Source organism: Mustela erminea, chromosome 3 (genome assembly GCF_009829155.1).
Source record: "Mustela erminea isolate mMusErm1 chromosome 3, mMusErm1.Pri, whole genome shotgun sequence".
Classification (NCBI taxonomy): domain Eukaryota; kingdom Metazoa; phylum Chordata; class Mammalia; order Carnivora; family Mustelidae; genus Mustela; species Mustela erminea.
In genome coordinates this window covers 137,067,612-137,088,754 of record NC_045616.1, presented here as the reverse complement: position 1 = coordinate 137,088,754, position 21,143 = coordinate 137,067,612, and the positions used below count along the sequence as shown (strand labels likewise).

Below are 21,143 nucleotides of genomic sequence, written 5' to 3'. Positions count from 1 at the left end.
GAGGTAGAGCTAGGCAGACCTTGAGAAGTATCTGTATCTTGCTGTAAAAGGGAAGCAATAAAACAGTATGCTGTCGCTAGGACTATTGCTTTATTGGGCAGATCTAAAGTAATTGTTTATTTTGTCACTATCCTTACTGTTGTATCTATTTAATTATTCTTATCTTTTTGATTTTTGCTTTCTGGTTCTCTGGACAATGGCTAATTTAGTACTAGAGCTCACCAGAAACAAAAGTCCAATAATTACCCTGCATTCTTGTTTATTTCTGTACATGCTACTGTCAAAGGAAAATACAGAATCTCATCTGCCATTTAGACATGTATGTAAATGGCTCCCATACAGTGAGAAATTCTTTCAAATCTGAAAATAAGTCATAAATATTTGGCACAAACTATTGAAAGTCCAATACATGGACTAATCTGATCCAGGTTATTGGATCTTTTTCTAGCAAGCAAAAGCCACAGGCATGTTTACCACAGCAGACTTGGACTTTTGGGACTCAAGAAAACAGTACTTGCCTGCGTCTCGTGCACAGGAAAGCAGACCCGAGAAGAACGGTGCAGAGGCTGCCGTGAACACAATTCCCATTCTGCCATTTTCTGGATATTGTCTCTTGTCTAGAAGGGGTCTCCTAAGAAAAGTTCTATCGGTGTGCTCGTTCTAGACACGAGTTCACTTTGCCCTCTTGCTTGGCAGCTTGCATGGGTCATTGGGAATGAAGGGTCTGCGGGGCTACTAGGGGCTCTGTTGTTGGCTTGATGTTGGACACAAACCAGAGTCATGATCTGAGGCAAGGTCACACCCTTTGGGGCTGACACATGTAAGGATTTGGACAGATACAAAATAACCATCACCTGGGGGAGGTGACAGGAACCACAGAGGTGGGGAGGATAGTTTCCAAAGTTGTTTCTGCAGTGAGCAGTTGATCAACTGTGGCACATGGCTTTCTCTGAGTGTGAATTTCTTCTAATAGAAAGTGACGAGACAGTACATTTGCCTTGCTTTCCTTAGCCTGTTATTGTGAAGATGAGCTGGATTAATATGTGAAATGCTCCACACGATGGCATGCGTCATGCAGGAGTGATCTGCCATTATAAATAAAGGATGATAATTGCTCTTTGATCCACCATGTCCCCCAGACTCTCTGGAGGTCTAATTCCAGATGGAGAAGTTATTCATTTTCCCCTGGATGTCTTTGGATTTGGACTCTTGGATACTGAATGTATGCCTTATGCTAACTGGGGTGGTGATTTCCCTCCGGCTAGAAGCCCAGTGACTTCGTGTGTGAGTGGTATGCTTAAGCCCTCTCAGTTTAGGATTTAGGATAGGGTCTCTTGCTTCAAAAGGAGCACACAGAATCGAGGGGCCATACAATGGAGGAAATGGGGCCCAAAGCTGACGCCAGTCACTCCTTTATTTGCAGGTGTCAACAAAGAGAGCTTTTGACAGAGTGGAGGCATCTTTGGTTAGGGTTGGGCCCTTGGTAAAGCATCCAAAGTTTGCCTTTCATTCCCTTTCACTTTCCGTTTGGAATTTTGTTCCTTCTACTCTTCTTTATTCCTCCCTACCTAACTGGTGATTTTAGGGTTCCTCTCCAGAACTCCCCATTGCCAATAACAGCCTCAGACTAGAGGAGTGCTGCCTAATGAAACTTTCTATGATGATGAAATTGTTCTCAAACTGCTCTGTCCAATATGGTAGCCAGTAGGCACATACAAACATTTGAAATGTAGCCAGTGTGACTGAGGAATGGAATTTTAAAAGTTACTTATTTTCAGTGAACTTACATGTAAATTGCCATATGGGGCTAATAGTCAGTGTATTGGACAGTGTGGGTCTGGAGTTCAAGACCTCGATCATTTCAATCTCTCTGCAGCAATCCAATGACCTTGTCCTGTGTCTGAATTCCAAGGCCCTTGTCTTAAAGAAGTACCAATAAGCTACTCTGGTAAATTATTTATAAATTAGGGTCTTACCCTTCTAGGTCAGTGCATAGCTTTTGAGCAATGCCATACATTAGTGAAAGCAGAGGCTCAAATGATAGGACTGAAGGACTTCGGCAGGCAAACATGGTGGGTGAAAAGAATATAGGCATAGAGTTTTAGACACGCTTCAAAGCATACTCTGTGGGGGGCATATATCACCCCCACCCCCCACCCCTAGTTCTCTGGGCTGTTTCTAAACTCCCTTGCAGTCTGGAAAATTTAAGGTCAGAGTCATGCAGATGGGAGCTTGGGAAAAGGCTAGAGGTGGAGAGATGAAATAGGCAGAGTCGAGAGGATGCCAAGCTTTTGTTAAAAAACCTGGTGTGCCAGTCTGAGTGGTGTTCTGTTCCACCCTCAGGAGGAGATGCCAGGGAGGGATTGTTAGGCAGATCACTGGGGCAAGACTGAACGGCTGAAAGTTAAGTCAAAGAGAACAGACACCAGATTCAAGGCCACAAAATGGACTGTGGCACTTTTGTGGAGTCTTGGCAAGGAACTGCGATTCCAGGCTTAATTTTAATCCTCTCTTCTAGGGAGATTTTCCCCTCTGAACTTCTTTATGAGCATTGCTTTTTGGTTGTTCTTTTCACCCTGAAACTGAGCTGCCTTTCTGTTTCTCTTGGATGACCATGGAAATGTTCTCAAATTCTTGCCTGTGTTTTCACAGATACTCATGGGCATCAGAGGCAGCATTTCAAACCAAACACTAGGTTGAGTAAAGGGTGGAGGAAAATGGGAGGTGGGTGCAGGGAAGGGAGATCGACCAGGGACAAAAGAGGCATGCATGAAGATGAGCAGGAAGAGCATGTACCAATCCTAGCACCTTGGGATTTACTCTTGGGCCTTGACTCACAAGTTGGTACCACAAGTACCACAGCCTCACCTGCTCTACACTCTCTGAGCCATGGAAAAAGGTATTTGCAGCTAAACCACTGCCAAGAATGGGTGTCTAATTGTTTAAAAATACCAAATTTTATGAAGCAATTAGAGACTGAATCACAAATCTTTAGTGCAATAGTGTGGTATATAAAATAAAAATAGCAGCCAAATCCCCCTGGTGCTTTGCAACACAGTTCAGACTACACAAAGCTTTTCTGGAACTCTCTGTCCTCGTGAATGGAAGGACTACTCACAGTATCCAGTGCTATCCTGTTTTTCTTTGTTTTCCATTCCATTCAAACAAAATCTCAGAGGCATTTGGCATCAAGAGGCACAAATCCAAATTGGCTGCTTGTTATCTGGCTAGGTTGGCTCACCAGTTGCAATGTTACCTAATACTCTTGGGCAGGCTATATTATGCCCCCAGGGCCCTGCTGTGCCAGAGGATTTTGGCAACTTCTGTCTGAATACTATACATTTAGCCCATTTGCATGAAAAACAGGAGTTCTTGTTGGGCTAAGCCTCAAAGAGCTATTACTTTTTCAATTTTGGAAGACTAGTAAATATCCTGTGGGGACCTCAGGAAATCCTAGGACAATTTTGGCCCACAACTTTCTTCTACCAATGACCCAGTCAGTTTCATATCTTCAAGAGCCCTTAACTTCTTCTGGAAGGCAGAGTGCGTTCTCAGGTTTACATGGTCACATTGGTCTCAGTGGGTCTAGAGCCCATTTTACTGTAGTATATACTGAGGAAGGCCATATGGCTTGGTTTCTCCATTGGGCAATGGAGTCTTGATATTCCACATGACTGATTTGTCAGCTGGGGCTGGCATCCTAGAGAGGTGGAATAGGGTCATGGTATTTGAGTTGGGATGAAGGGGGAAAATGTGAGTTAAGTACTCCTACCCAATTCCAATACCAAAATGGCAACAGGATACTATAAGTGAGGAGAGGCAACTTCTCACAAGCTATCTCACAATAGCTTTCCCAGCCAGAAGATTGTACCTGGGACTCAGTGGGCCATGGGGCCATAAAATGATTTTGCTTTCCGATGGTAGAAAGATAAAATCCAGGGCCTTTCACCTCTGAGTCTTTCCAGAAGGTCTGTCATTGGGCTGGGAAAATGAAGACACAGGCAGTGATGACATTAGGGGGCTGAAGAGGGCACAGAAAGCTATGGCACAAATTTACATAGAGCTGCTTGGGAAAATAAGAGCAAACAGTATTTCTTTTCCTGATTTGAAAGTAACACAGTCATTGTTGACAATCTCTCAAGGACAGAAAAAAACATAAGAAAAAAATAAAAATCTCTCATAATTGCACCACAAAGAGATATTAGCTATTAATAGTTTTGGTATTTCCTTTTAGAGAAATGGAAGGTTTTGAGCAAGACGAGTTGGAAGATTGAAAAGGTCTTTGAAAACAGCAGAATGAGACAATGTGGACATTGACCAGTTTGGAATTATTTTCTCTGTGAGCCAAGTTAGGCAAGTCCCCACCCTTGCCTGGTTGAAATGGACAGCAGGACAGATGGAGGTATGACAGAGGGACATGTGATCAGGTTGCCCTTACCTTCAGCATTCATGTGGAAAGCTTCTGTAGTGCTCACCTCCATGAATAGAAAGGTTCTTTAGCTGAAAGACAAAATGACTCATTTTAGCTGAAGGATGACAAAGAGGGGAGATCATTTCTGACTCACTTCTCAGCGCCAGTGTGACCGCAATCACTGCCCTTCAGTGATAGGCATTCGATGGCCCTCGTTTTTTGGAATTAGTTTCTTGGCAACTTAATTATGAAGTAATTTCAAACTTAGAGAAAAGTTGCAAAAAATCGTAAAAAAAGAAAATCCCATAAATCCTATACTCAGATACCCTAACAGTTAATAATTTACTATATTTAATTTATCACTTTCTTCCCCGTATATGAAAATCATTATTTTTCTGAATCACTTGAGAATAAGTTGCAGTCATGATGCCTCTTAACCCCTAAATTTTTCAGTATATTTTCCTAAGACTAAGGGCATTCTCCTACCTTAACACTTAACTTACACTTAACAGTGCAATGATTAAGATCAGGAAATTAACAGTGACATAGTACTACTATATATCAGTAGATCTTACTCAAATTTTGCCAGTCATCCTAATTGGGACTAGATTGAAATTTGATGAAATTTAGATGAAATTTGGTCCTTGAGACCTTGAGTGAGGTTTATTGACAAATCCCATTATGGCTGGGGCTGAATTTCTGGGGTTTGGTGGCGCTCACCTGAAACTCAGATTTGACACTGTCTCATGCGTTCATGTGAGCCTAAGCGGAAGAATGCTTTTCCGAGAGGGACTAACTTTTGGTGAAGATAAGGTTGTTCACTGAGCTGTTAGGTGTGGGCTTCTATCACTTGGGCCGTGCCCATCAGAAATCATGGTTCCCACTTTGCTCCTTCCAGTGTATCTGGCCCTGGGTTTTGTATAGGACATTCTAAACCCTGGGAATTGACTGGCCTGAGTCTGGGAGGCACAAGGTGACAACTGCCAGTACTACGGCTCTGAGGCTCTGAGTTAGAACAAAAATGATTCCAGGACTCGAATCAAAATTGGTCCATCATCGTCTGCAGTTACTTTTTAAAATTTGCTTTTTAAAAAAGTTTTATTTTATTTTTTCAGTGTTCCAAGATTCATTTTTTATGCACCACACAATTCCTAATTCAGTGCCCAATTTTGTCTTGTGCGTTCCATGCTAAAACAATCTAGTTAGAGTAGCTAGCCTTCAAATTGGTTCTACGTCTTCAAAATTCAGAATCCTTAGGACTATCCCCTGGGGGATCAAGTGTTGAATACTTTCCGGGCTGACTCAACTGATGGAGGAGAGAGTGACAAGCGGGCCACTGAGGATCTCTCTCACACACCCCCCTATCTCAGCATTACTACAACCGTCCAAAGGAATGTAGAGCCCAGACATCTTTGCGATAAAAGCCTATGATGTGTTGAGAGCCATTGGGACATGAGACAGCCAGCCCCAAGGCACCTGATAATGAGGTGTCTGACAAATCCAGAACCTGTAAGACAAATGTCTGGGGCAGCTGTCTTAAAAGCCACCAATTGCTCTCCATACGGTACAGCAATATTGAATTTTTTTGTTTCTTTTTTAAGACTCCAAACACTCTAGAATGCATTTTAGATTCTGAGAATAACTTCAGGACTTAAAGCCCTCTCGTTTATAAGGTCCTGGCTCTGTTCAGAAGAATCCAGACTTCTTTTACCCTCTTGCAGGAAACACCGCGGGGTCCGCCGAGGCTAGGGAAGGGTGCAGAGGGTGTAGAGCACAGGACAAGGCCTCCACTAAGGGGAGAAAGTCTGGAATGCCAAGCCATAGCAGTGATGACTCTGGGGCAAGATCATAAAGGAAATCACGGCCCCAACACTCCTTTCTGCAGTTCGACAAACATTAACTGAACAACGGGCCTGAGCTCACTTCATTCATCCATCTGTTTGTTCACTCAGTATTTCTTAAGTGCCTGGCGCATCATTTAACCCTGCCATTCTCTCCCCCAACTTCTGCACCTCCTCTCAGGCCTGCCCTGTGCCTTGTGGAGGTGACTTCTGATCCCGCACTTAAGCTTCAGCTTGGGCTCCACTCACAAGAGGCAGAGGGTGGGAGCAGAGCACATCAGGGTAATATTTTCCTTCCTCCCTGCCTTCCTCGTGGCTTGGTGCTGGCAGCGGTCGTGTCTCTACTACCCCAGTTCCAGCTGGGCAGGCCTTCTTCCACGGCTCCAGCTCTCACTGGGTCTCAGCAAAATCCCTCCCTGCCATTCCCCCTCTATGGGGAAGCAGTGGTCACAAATTCCCTTGTTAGTTCGTTCAACCTTGCCCACAGGTCTATCAATGGGTTCTTGATTGTATTCTCTTAAAAAATCCTAGCTTGGGCATATCATCATCTGATCCAACCCTTACCAATGCAGTCCTTTAATATATGCTCAGTTGTTTTCAGATTGCTTTGGACAGGCTGGAAGGATGTAAAGTTTTGGACACAGTTTCTAACACTAAGCCACAGCAGTGCAGGGTGGGGAGGAAGAATTTAACAGAAGCTCCTGGGGAAAATAATCTCAGAGAGGTAGTCCTTTATACATGCTAGGATTACATGTCAGTCAAAGATCAAGCTAATCTTAGAAGTATGGTGTCCAGGACAAAGGAAGTGATATTGTGCTTTTATTCTGCTTCCACTAGATTCCACCTGCAGTTTTAGGCACAGTTCTGGGCTTCCCACATATTAATTGTAAGTGTTTCAAAGCCTGCCATATACAGCAAAGGTCGAAACTTTCTTACAAAGGACAAATAATAAATATCTTTGAATTTGTAGGCCATAAGTTCTTTGTTGTAACTAGTCTGCTATTGTGCAAAAGCAGCCACAGACAATAGATAAATAAGTAAGCTTCGCTGTGTTCTAATAAACTTTATTTACAAAAATAAACGGGTAGTTGCATTGGGCTTGCAAGTCTTACTTAGCTAACTTTTGATATTTAGGGAAAAAATCATCCCCTTCAGAAGGCAGAAGATAGATCAATGTATAGAAATCACAGAAAAATAGATCTGTGCTAATTTTAAGGAAAACCTTTCTAATTGTGACTACCATTCCCAAGTAGAATGAGATGTTTCATGAGACAGTGAGTGAGTTGCTCACTGTAAGGGTTTAAAAAAAAGTTTAAGTGTTGGAGAATAATTTTCTGCAAAACACAAGAAGTCAGATGATGTGGGAGGAAATAGCTCCTAGTATTCATATATACTCAGCATAGTACTGCCTACATAGAAGCTCCTATAGATTTTCTGTCCCTGGAGGAGAGACTTTGTCATTCCTGTCCTTGCATCTTGCCCACTCCTGAAATCCTAGCATAGTATTTCAAACATGGCAGGTGTGACTGATACATGTTTTGTCAACCTGGCTCTCTAAGTAACATCTTGCTGACAACTGAATGAAACTAATCTGTCTTTAGTACAGTCATCACTACGAGTCATACTAAATTAGTTCAGTTATCATTAATAAGCTTCAATAGTTTCACTGAAAAGAATGGCTGTAACAGTTAACATTTATCTGGTTTTGAAAATATGCCAGCTACTGTTCTAAGAACTTTAATAGACATTCTCTTATTTAACTATCTCCCAAACCTATGAGGGATGTACCATTACCATCTTATTTTACAGATGAAGAAATTGAAATTCAGAGACGTCTCATAGCTGGGAAGTGGCTTTGCCAGAATAGGGATCTCTCTGATGCCTAATGCTATGGTCCAACCACAATTCCATCCTGCTTCTCATTCATTCATTCATTCATTCATTCTTTAACAAACATTGATTGGTTGCCTGCTATTTGCCAAGTACTGTTTCTTCGGTTCTGAAGACAGAGCTGTGAATATAAAAAGTTCAAGTCCATGCTCTGTAGGAACTTATATTCAGGCTGGGATTATAGCAAGGGTAGATGCACCATTAAATGAGAAGATATTAAGTGGTAATTCATGAGGAGACACAGAGATTAGAAAGACAATGAATAAGTCTTGTCCATACCAGAACTTCAGGGATAATCCCCTATTTCTGAATTTACCAAAGTTCTTTTTTGTCTACTGACATTACCCCAAGTTCAGTCTTTTGTCTTGATAAAGTTCAGATACATTCAGATATTAAGAAGGAAGCTTCAAGCATCCTGGAAAATGATGCAGATCATAAATGGCATGTGTATATATATATATATGTGTGTGTGATACATATATGAAGTCCACAAAAGGAAAATAACCTAATAAAGCACTCAAGAATCATACTTCATGGGCAGGTCGAATCTGAGCACCATAAAATGGGAGACCAGAGGCAACAGATGGAAAGGGGTGGAAAGAGCTAGTTTGGTTAAACTAGCTTCTTTACAAAAGTAAAGAAGAAAAATAAACCAGTTTAAAAATGGGTAGAATGTAAAGTGAGGGGGTGGAAAACAATTTATCATGCTAACGGACATCAAAAGAAAGCTGGGTGACAATCCTTATATCAGATAAATTAGATTTTAAGCCAAAGACTATAATAAGAGATGAGGAAGGATACTATATCATACTCAAAGGGTCTGTCCCATAAGAAGATCTAACAATTTTAAATATCTATGCCTCTAACATGGGATCAGCCAACTGTATAAACCCATTAATAACAAAATCAAAGAAACGCATCAATAATCATACAATAATAGTAGGGGACTTTAACACCCCCATCACTGAAATGGACAGGTCATCCAAGCAAAAGATCAACAAGGAAATAAAGGCCTTAAATGACACACTGGACCAGGTGGACATCACAGATATATTCAGAACATTCCATCTCAAAATAACAGAATACACATTCTTCTCTAGTGGACATGGAACATTCTCTAGAATAGATCATATCCTGGGTCACAAATCAGGTCTCAAACAGTACCAAAAGATAGGGATCATTCCCTGCATATTTTCAGACCATGATGCTCTGAAACTAAAACTCAATCACAAGAGGGAAGTTGGAAAGAACTCAAATACATGGAGAAGTGTCTGTCCATATCTTCTGCCCATTTTTTGATATGATTGTCTGTTTTGTGTGTGCTGAGTTTGAGGAGTTCATTATAGATCCTGGATATCAAACTTTTGTCTGTACTGTCATTTGCAAATATCTTCTCCCATTCCGTGGGTTGCCTCTTTGTTTTTTTGGCTGTTTCCTTTGCTGTGCAGAAGCTTTTGATTTTGATGAAGTCACAAAAGTTCATCTTCGCTTTTGTTTCCTTTGCCTCTGGAGACATATCTTGAAAGAAGTTTCTGTGGCTGATATCGAAGAGATTACTGCCTATGTTCTCCTCTAGGATTCTGATGGATTCCTGTCTCACACTGAGGTCTTTTATCCATTTTGAGTTTATCTTTGTGTACGGTGTAAGAGAGTGGTTGAGTTTCATTCTTCTACATGTAGCTGCCCAGTTTTCCCAGCACCATTTATTGAAGAGACTGTCTTTTTTCCACTGTATATTTTTTCCTGTTTTGTTGACGATTATTTGGCCATAGAGTTGAGGGTCCATATCTGGGCTCTCTACTCTGTTTCACTGGTCTACGTGTCTGTTTTTATGCCAGTACCATACTGTCTTGGTGATCACAGCTTTGTAGTAAAGCTTGAAATCAGGTAACGTGATGCCCCCAGTTTTATTTTTGTTTTTCAACATTTCCTTAGTGATTCAGGGTCTCTTCTGATTCCATACAAATTTTAGGATTATTTGCTCCGGCTCTTTGAAGAATACCAGTGGAATTTTGATCAGAATAGCATTAAAAGTATAGATTGCTCTAGGCAGTATAGACATTTTAACAATGTTTATTCTTCTGATCCAAGAGCATGGAATGGTCTTCCATCTTTTTGTGTCTTCTTCAATTTCTTTCATGAGTGTTCTGTAGTTCCTTGAGTACAGATCCTTTACCTCTTTGGTTAGGTTTATTCCCAGGTATCTTATGGTTCTTAGTGCTATAGTAAATGGAATCGATTCTCTAATTTCCCTTTCTGTATTTTCATTGTTAGTGTATAAGAAAGCCACTGATTTCTGTACACAGACACTTCTCCAATAAAGACATACAAATGGCTATCAGACACATGAAAAAATGTTCATCATCACTAGCCATCAGGGAGATTCAAATTAAAACTACATTGAGATATCACCTTACACCAGTTAGAATGGCCAAAATTAGCAAGACAGGAAACAACATGTGTTGGAGGGGATGTGGAGAAAGGGGAACCCTCTTACACTGTTGGTGGGAATGCAAGTTGGTGCAGCCTCTTTGGAGAACAGTGTGGAGATTCCTCAAGAAATTAAAAATAGAACTTCCCTATGACCCCGCCATTGCACTCCTGGGTATTTACCCCAAAGATACAGATGTCGTGAAAAGAAGGGCCATCTGTACCCCAATGTTTATAGCAGCAATGGCCACGGTTGCCAAACTGTGGAAAGAACCAAGATGCCCTTCAACGGATGAATGGATAAGGAAGATGTGGTCCGTATACACTATGGAGTATTATACCTCCATCAGAAAGGACGAATACCCAACTTTTGTTGCAACATGGATGGGACTGGAAGAGATTATGCTGAGTGAAATAAGTCAAGCAGAGAGAGTCAATTATCATATGGTTTCACTTATCTGTGGAGCATAACAAAAAGCATGGAGGACATGGGGAGTTAGAGAGAAGGGGCTTGGGGTAAATTGGAAGGGGAGGTGAATCATGAGAGACTATGGACTCTGAAAAACAATCTGAGGGGTTTGAAGTGGCTGGGGGGTGGGAGGTCGGGGTACCAGGTGGTGGGTATTATAGAGGGCACGGATTGCATGGAGCACTGGGTGTGGTGAAAAAATAATGATACTGTTATGCTGAAAATAAATAAATAAATAAAAAATTTAACCAATGACAACCCTGAAAGTAGGATGTGATCCTAACACTCACCATCTGTAACAGCAAATAGAGAAATTTCAAATGGAGTCAAAGTCATCATCAATAAAAGCATTCCATAAACTGCTGGAAACTAGATCTGAAATGTTTGGGTTTCCCTATAAATAAAGGAACATAATAAAGGGCATATATTTAAAAAAACAAACAAACTCAAATACATGGAGGCTAAAGAGCATCATACTAAAGAATGAATGGGTCAACCAGGAAATTAAAGAAGAATTGAAAAAAATTCATGGAAACAAGTGATAATGAAAACACAATGATTCAAAATCTGTGGGACACAACAAGGGTGGTCCTAAGAGGAAAGTATATAGCCATAGAAGCCTTTCTCAAGAAACAAGAAAAGTCTCAAGTACACAATCTAACCTTACACCTAAAGGAGCTGGAGAAAGAACAGCAAAGAAGGCCTAAACCCAGCAGGAGAAGAGAGATAATAAAGATCAGAGCAGAAATCAATGAAATATAAACCAAAAGGACAGTAGAACAAATCAACAAAACTAAGGGTTGGTTCTTTGAAAGAATTAATAAGATTGATAAGCCATTGGCCAGGCTTATCAAAAAGAAAAGAGAAAGGACCCAAATAAATAAAATCATGAATGAAAGAGCAGAGAACACAACCAACACCAAAGAAATACAAACAATTATAAGAACATATTATGAGCAACTGTACTCCAGCAAATTTGACAATCTGGAAGAAATAGATGCATTTCTGGAGACATATAAACTACCAAAACTGAGCGAAACAGAAAACCTGACCAGACCCATAATCAGTAAGGAGATTGAAGCAGTCATCAAAAATATCCCAACAGGGCGCCTGGGTGGCTCAGTGGGTTAAAGCCTCTGCCTTTGGCTCAGGTCATGTTCTCGGGGTCCTGGGATCGAGCCCCGCATCGGGCTCTCTGCTTGGCAGGGAGCCTGCTTCTTCCCTCTCTCTCTGCCTGCCTCTCTGCCTACTTGTGATCTCTCTCTCAATCAAATAAATAAATAAAATATTAAAAGAAAAAAAAATCCCAACAAACAAGAGCCCAGGGCCAGATCGCATCCCAGGGGAATTCTACCAAACATTTAAAGAAGAACTAATACCTATTCTCCTGAAACTCTTCCAAAAAATATAAATGGAAGGAAAACTTCCAAACTCATTTTATAAGGCCAGCATTACCTTGATCCAAAAACCAGACAAAGACCCCATCAAAAAAGAGAATTACAGACCAATATCCATGATGAACACAGATGTGAAAATTCCCACCAAAATACTAGTCATGGGATCAAACAGTACATTAAAAGGATTATTCACAAAGTGGGGTTTATTCCTGGGCTGCAAGGTTGGTTCAACATCCGCAAATCAATACATTCTTAATGATACAATACAATATTAATGATATAATACATTAATAAAAGAAAGAATAAGAACCATATGATACTCTCAATAGATGCTGAAAGTGTTTGACAAAGTACAGCATCCTTTCTTGATCAAAAGTCTTCAAAGTGTGGGTATAGAAGGTACGTACCACAATATCATTAAAGCCATCTGTGAAGAACCCACAGTGAATATCATTCTCAATGGGGAAAAACTTAGAGCTTTTCTGCTAAGGTCAGGAACATAGCAGGGATGTCCACAGTACTAGAAGTCCTAACCTCAGCAATCAGACAACAAAAAGAGATTAAAGGCATCTGAATCGGCAAAGAAGAAGTCAAACTCTCACTCTTTGCAGATGATATGATACTTTATGTGGAAAACCCAAAAGACTTCACTCCAAAGCTCTAGAACCTATACAGGAATTCAGTAAAGTGTCAGGATATAAAATCAATGCACAGAAATCAGTTGCATTTCTATACACCAACAACAAGACGGAAGAAAGAGAAATTAAGGAGTCAATCCCATTTATTCCTAGGTACATAAGATACCTAGGAATAGACCTAATCAAAGAGGCAAAGAATCTGTATTCAGAAAACTATAAAGTACTCATGAAAGAAATTGAAGAAGACACAAAGATGTGGAAAAGTGTTCCATGCTCATGGATTGGAAGAACAAATATTGTGAAAATGTCTACGCTACCTAAAGCAATCTACACATTTAGTGCAATCCTTATCAAAATCCCATCAGTTTTTTTTTTTCAAAGAAATGGAACAAATAATCCTAAAATTTACATGGAACCAGACAAGACCTCAAATAGCCAGAGGAATGTTGAAAAAGAAATCCAAAGTTGGTGGCATCACAATTCCAGACTTCAAGCTCTATTAAAAACATGTCATCATTGAGGCAGTATGGTACTGGCACAAAAACAGACACATAGATTAATGGAACAGAGTAGAGAGCCCAGAAATAGACCCTCAAGTCTATGGTCAACTAATATTCGACAAAGCAAAAAACAACATCCAGTGGAAAAAAGTTTCTTCAACAAATGGTGTTGGGAAAAATGGACAGCCACATGCAGAAAAATGAAACTGGACCATTTCCTTACATCACACACAAAAATAGACTCCAAATGGATGGAAGGCCTCAATGTGAGACAGTAATCCATCAAAATCCTTGAGGAGAACACAGGCAGCAACCTCTTCGAACTCAGCCGCAGCAACTTCTTCCTAGAAACATCACCAAAGGCAGGGGAAGCAAGGGCAAAAATGAACTATTGGGACTTCATCAAGATCAAAAACTTTTGCACAGCAAAGGAAACAGTCAACAAAACCAAAAGACAACTGACAGAATGAGAGAAGATATTTTCAAACTGTATCAATCTAGTATCCAACATCTATAAAGATCTTATCAAACTCAACACCCACAGAACAAATAATCCAATCAAGAAATGGGCAGAGGACATGAACAGACATTTCTGCAAAGAAGATATCCAGGTGGAAAACGTGAAAAAAATGCTCCACATCACTCGGCATCAAGGAAATACAAATCAAAACCACAATGAGATACCACCTCACACCAGTCAGAATGGCTAAAATTAACAAGTCAGGAAATGATAGATGCTGGCGAGGATGCAGAGAAAGGGGAATCCTTCTCCACTGTTGGTGGGAATGCAAGCTGGTGCAGCCACTCTGGAAAACAGTATGGAGGTTTCTCAAAGAGTTGAAAATAGAGCCACCTTATGACCCAGCAATTGCACTACTGGGTATTTACACTAAAGATACAAATGTAGTGATCTGAAGGGGTATGTGCAATCCAGTGTTTATAGCAGCAATGTCCACAATAGCCAAACCATTGAAGGAACCTAGATGTACATCAACAGATGAATGGATAAAGAAAAGGTGGTATATATACATACATACACACACAAAATGGAATATTATGCCGCCATCAAAAGAAATGAAATCTTGCCATTTGCAATGGCGTGGATGGAACTAGAGGGTATTATGGTGAGCGAAATAAGTCAATCAGAGAAAGATAATTATCATATGATCTCTCTGATATGAGGAATTTGAGAGGCAGAGTGGGGGTTTGTGGGGAATGGAAGGAAAAAATGAAACAAGATGGGATCTGGAGGGAGATCTACTGTAAGAGACTTTTAATCTCACAAAACAAACTGAAGGTTGCTGGGAGAGGGTGGTTGGGTTATGGACATTGGGGAGGGTATGTGCTATGGTGAGTGCTGTGAAGTGTGTAAACCTGGCAATTCACAGACCTGTACCCTAGGGCAAATAACACATTACATGTTAATAAAAATAATTAATAAAAAATGGGTAGAAGACATGAATAGACGGTTTCTCAAGGAAGTCATACAGATGGCCAACAGACCTATGAAAAGATGCTCAATATCACTCATCGAGGAAATACAAATCAAAACTGCAGTGAGATATCACCTTGCACCTGTCAGAATGGCTAAAATTAACAACACGGGACACAACAGGTGGCAAGGATGTGGAGAAAAAGGAACTTTCTTGTGTTGTTGGTGGGAATGCACACTGGAGCAGCCACTCTGAAGAACAGTATGGAGATTGCTCATAAAGTTAAAAATAGAGCTACCCTACAATCCAGCAATTGCATTTCTAGGTATTTACCCAAAGAATACAAAAATACTAATTCAAAGGGATACATGCACACCAACATTTATAGCAGTATTATCTACAATAGCTAAATTATGGAAAGAGATGAAATGTCCATCGACTGATGAACGGATAAAGAAAATGTGGTGTGTGTGTATAATGGATATTACTCAGATATAAAAAAGAACGAAATCCTGCCATTTGCAATGCAACAATGTGGATGGAACTAGAGTGTATTATGCTAAGCAAAAAAGAGAAAGATAAAAGGCATATGATTTCACTCACGTGTGGCATTTACGAAACTAAACAAATGAATGTGGGTAGGGGGAGAGAGAGAGGCAAACCATAAAACAGACTCTTAACTACAGAGAACAAACTGAGAGGAGGTGAGTGGGGGGCATGAAATGGGTGATGGGGATTAAGGAGTACACTTGTCGTGACACACAAGGAGCGTTGTATCGAAGTGTTGAATCACTATATTGTACAACTGAAACTAATATTACATTGTATGTTAACTATACTGGAATATCAATAAAAAGTTGGAAAAAAAAGAAGAAAAATAATTTTTATTCCTCTTCTCTGAAACACAGAAAGATGAAGAGCCTGAGTCTACCCTCCAGACACAAGTATTAAAAATCAGCATTTCTAACAAATGCTACAAACCAGAAAGTGTCTGACCTACATATAACGCAGAGGCAGACACGCCAAAATTTGGGTCAAGTGAGAAGGCCTTGTTTAGGGGGAACAGAGCTGTCAGGATGCTTGGGAGTTCAGGGAACCAAGGGAAATTCCAGAATTTTGATTTGATTGAGATTGAAGAAGAGGGAGAAAGAATGTGCAGGGTAAAATAGGGTAAAGCCAAACAACTTGTCAAGTCCAAGAGGCAAGTCCTGACTGGGAATGGGGGACAGAGCCCAAAGGTCAGGAGCTAAGTAAACATGAGCCCAGAGAAAGAAGTTAGAAAGTGTGGGACTTTGTGTCTTTTTGGGTGCCAACAACGAAGGGCAGGCATGGATGGCCTAGTTAAAGGCACAGGATAGGAGTCAACTACTTTTGCAGTTCCTTTGGTTAGTAGACTGCAAAGTGATTTTCAGATTAGTGAGTTTTTAGAGCATCAGCACAATCTTTTTAGAACAATGGCTAGAAAACAGTACAACAGTAATTAGTTAACATTTACTGACTTGCCAGACACTGCCAGACACCAAAGCTTTTAAAGACTTTCATGCATTGTTTCATATAATCTTCACAAGTCCATTTGGAGCACTGATCTCCTTAACAGACTCTTAATTAAAATGATTAAAAACAGAAGTGACATTTGAGGGAAACTATAGAATGTCATCCTCATAAAGGAATATTAGTCATTCATTGATTCATTTACTCATATGTTTCTTCAGCCATTCGTTATTGAGCACCTAATATGTGTTGGGTACTGTTTAGGGGTCTGTGCATGGATGACTATTGATTTCATCGTTCCACAGAGAGGCAGGAGAAGGAGCAAAGGATTGTGAGTTGGAAAATCAGGCTTCCATTTCTAGCTGGTGTTGTGGTCCTTGGACATGTCACTTTTTTTCTCAGTTTAATGTCTTCGTGTAAAACAAGAAGCTAGGACCACATGATGCTTGAGATCTTCTAGAATTTAACATTAAAGAATTCAGTAACTTCATAGTACATTGCAATTTATAATGAATATTCACTTATATTCTATTGTTATACTCCCACCCCCATCAGGTAAATAGTAATATTTATTATAAAGCTTCAGCGGTGAATATTTTCAGGGTTTGAACCCAGTTCCTCTTCTCTTTCCACTGGAACCTTCTGCCTTCTGTGTATGAGTTCATGTTTAATTTCCTGAAGAATTATAAGAGAGCTGGGTGCAAATATCAGAGGAAAAGGAAGAGACATAGAGGACAAGGGGAACTTGGGAGTAAAAAGGAAGGTGTGCCAACTCTCACAGGCTTTGTGCCTTGTTTCTGAAATCATTCAGGGCTTCTGTGACTGCTGAGAAAATATATCCAAAAGCACAGGAAGAGAAATCCCCTACCTGGAGAAAATCACATGGAAGCATATTCAAGTTCAACAAAAGAGCAAAGTGCCTCATGTGACCATCCACATGCCCATTCCTGGGGAGAACCACAATGAATGGGTCATGTTAGAAGGCAGAAGGCCTGGCACCAAGAAGAAGAGTAACTGTTTAATGATTACTGTGTCCCAAGCGTGATGTGAGCTATCTGATAAGAGGTGAGCTCCCAAAGTAGAAACCATATGAAATTCTAGAAGGGTTGGGTGCTTGGATCAGGGCTGGAAGATCAGTTAGGGGACTGATTTCAATTTGAAATGCTGTGATTCTTAGAGACTCTAGACTTATAATTTAAGCTGTAGTCCATAATCTGTAAACTCCAGAAGTTAGATGTTCCTGAAATCATCTGCTAAGAAAATTCAAGGCCCCTTTCCAGCTACTGATATCCAGGCCAAATTCCTCAATTCGTATTTTTCTAGGAAGTTCCTTGTATGGATCCTTGGCAGGCTGACCCCCCTGGTCTTGGCATTTCTGCCCTCTTGTTCTTGACAAATATCCAGGATGGGAACTTCTCTGGAGGCCAGAACTGAAGCCAAAGTTGGACCAACGTACTGAAACTCTAGTCCTACCAGTCTGTAGATTAAGAGGGAGACCCCTGCATTTGTTCACTGCCCTTGTTTTCCAGAGTGTTTCCCACCTGTTAGCTCTACCAGAAACATATGGGTCAACTGGTATTCTCGGAGGGTAATAACTTTAACAAGGGAAGGGTTGGACAAGGCTTTCTAACAGTGCAGCACTGTGAAAGGTTAGAACTTTTATGACTGTTACAATCTGCCCAAGGTCACAGTAGAGCAGAACCGTATCTAAAGCAATTTACTTCAGATCCTTCTGGGAGGGAGTGCAAAGTAAATAAAGACTATTAGGGATAATTTAAAAAGAACCAAAGTCCAGGTCTCCTTGACTGACTAGCAGGGAAGGGTAGAGTTTAGAGCTGCATTTTACAAACATGACAACATCAGCTTGTGGTCACCAGAAAGCAGAGTAGTTTTTCCAGTCCAGTAAAGAACGATGGCAAAAATGTGAGTCTGCACAAATGGGCCAACGATCATCTTGATTGGGGCGACCACAGGTGGAGACAGGGATGAGGTGGCCACCAGCTGTGGGCCTGAACAAAATGGCTTCCTGCTTATTTTAGCTCAGAGACTGCAAGTGTAAATCCCCCTTCCTGAAGAAGCTTAGAGTATCTGCAAGCTAGGGTTATACTCCTAACTAAAAAGACAATAAAAAAACAACTGATGAAAATACATCAGTATTTTCAAGGAATTGGCTTTAAAAAATATCCAGAATTTTCAAGGAATTGGCTTTAAAAAATAATCCCCAGTTGATTGCAATATTAAGAACATTTAAAAAATATTACCTCCATCCTGATCTCTGAATCCCCGTGAGTGGGTTTATGAAAAGGTCCTTTATGCACGTGAAGCATTAATACTGTAAGTGGGGAGAGAACATACTCTTTTAATTAAAAGAGCAGATTGTTATGATTGTGGTAATATGAGTAGAAAACACCTTCCTACCTAGAAGTATAAGAGAATAAATAGTGCCTGGTTTTAGTATCCAAGGTTTAGGATTATTTAGGATTAGTAGCCAAAATTGTTTCTATTTTATACTGTATAATCAGGGAGATTGTTGAGAGAGGAATGTTAGAAGGAAAATCTGTATTAGTTTTCCTGTGACTTCAGCCAGTTTGGGGACCATCGAAATGCTATTTGCCTCTAGCCTTGAAATGTTTTCTCCCTCACTCTTAGAGCAGCACAGCTAATGACCCTCATGGAGTAACAAATAACTAGCCTGTGTCAATGCTGACATAAATGTGTTTTTCAACCTAGTTGTTTTTTTGACTATCAGATGTTCCTTTTTTTTTTTTTTTCCCCTTTAGGGGTAGTTGAATTTGGTGGAAGGCTGGGCTGTGCTTCTGTTTACTCCTCTGTTCCCAATACTAATTTAAAAGTGCTGATGGTGGGTGAGTGGTGATGGTAATGGGGACATCTGAAACCATTAATCTGAGACCTGAAATGTCAACATGGGCACAAGAGGCTAATTCCTTAGCTGATGGGAATGAGTCAACATGTCAACTTTAGCTGGAGGGTGCCCTGTGCAGCTTCTCCTAGTCCCATAAACCAAGGGGCCTGGATCCCCATACTGAGGAGGCCATAGCATCTAGCCAGACAATTTGCTTTACTTTGAGGTTTCTTAAGCCCTGCATTTGTTCCAACAGCTTCATCCCGGGATTCTACTTCTGTTTTTTTCCTTATGGGTTTTGGTGACATTTTCCAAAGTGGTCTTACTGCATCAATCATTCACTATGAAAACAAATTAGTGTGTGCTATCATGATGATGTTCCTGCATACAGCATATTGGCTAGCAAGACACATTGCATTTTGATGAGACAGTCTAATGGATATGTAAAAATTGAGAACCAGACTGAAAGCCATAAAGTTGTGACTCAGGCAACCTTCTAGCCATGTGGCCTCGAGGATTTAAAGGAATTTAGTATCAATAGCAAAAAATTATTTCTATTTAAGTTTGTGGCAGTGGATGCCTGCAGGTTGACCTAATGATGATAGCATAATTAGATTACATTTTTATTTGTGTTTTTTAATTCTCTTGATAGAATGGATCTGTATCTAAAAGTGTTCACCCTCCCTTCTAATAAAATAACTTTAGACCGTATGAAATCTTGTCAATGATGCCAACACAGAACGTGCCTACAAGTTCACCGCTGAGTGTGAGGCTGAGCACTCTAGCTGGTCTGATAGGTGTCCGCTGGTTGTACGCCCCTATCTAGTGTGTCATTCTCTTTCCCTGCTTCTGGCTCAGGTATGAATGAGGAGACATGGAAAAGAGGAGGGGCAGAGAGCAAAGAGGATCCTTGGGTCTTAGCTGGTGTCCTTGAATCCATATTCAGGCAACTCCTCCCTGAAATTATGAAACCCTTGCTGTCCATTCCCCTTATGTGGGGAGTTGTGGCCAAACTGAAGCCTCTGGAAATTTGGTGTGGCCATTTCCTAGCTTTTGGATGTTGGGCAAGTATTTAACCTGTCTCTTTCTCATCAGCAAAGAGAAGATAATAGTTCTTATTTCCCAGAGATGCTTTGAGGATTTCCATAATTCCTGCCGCACTAAATGTGCTATCAGTGTTAACTGTTAATATCATTAGCATGTATTAATTACTTGCTATTTTTGGATACTGTGCATCAAATGTCCACAGCAATCTAAAGAGATAGCTAATGGTATTCCCACCTCTCAGATGAAGAAACTCAGATTTAAGGAATTTATGTCGTCCTCGAGGTCCCATGGCTAGAAGGTTCCCTGTACATGCTGTAGCAAGTTTCAATACTTTGGCATTGGGCGCCATTTTAGCTGTATATATGAGCTTATAAAACAGTTCCTGCTCATACCTACAGCTAAAATGGCACCCAATGCCGATTACAGAGATCATGGCAACTTGTCTTTTAATTAAAATACCTAGTGTGTCATCCATCAATTGATGAAGGGATACACAAAATATCATATATCCATATCATGGAATATTGTTCGGCAGTACAAAGGGAATGACGTACTGACACTTGCTACAACATGGACAGAGCTCAAGAACATTATCCTAGGAGAAAGAAGCCAGCAACAAAAGACTTCATAAAGTATATGATTCCATTTCTGTGACTTGTCAGAAAAGGCAAATCCACAGAGACACAAAGTAGATTCATGGTTGTCAGAGGTTGTGGGGGAGGGGAGAAGGAGA

General features: G+C 40.5%; 1 protein-coding gene across 7 annotated transcripts in view; it reads right to left on the bottom strand.

Moving 5' to 3' along the window:
- Positions 1–21,143, bottom strand: part of PRLR (prolactin receptor) — a 170,897-nt gene that overhangs the window by 37,717 nt on the left and 112,037 nt on the right. For all 7 annotated transcript variants that reach the window (XM_032337620.1, XM_032337627.1, XM_032337625.1 and 4 more), the window contains one exon: positions 4,439–4,500. The gene's annotated coding sequence lies outside the window, so the exon portion shown is untranslated. The remainder of the gene's footprint in view (positions 1–4,438; positions 4,501–21,143) is intronic.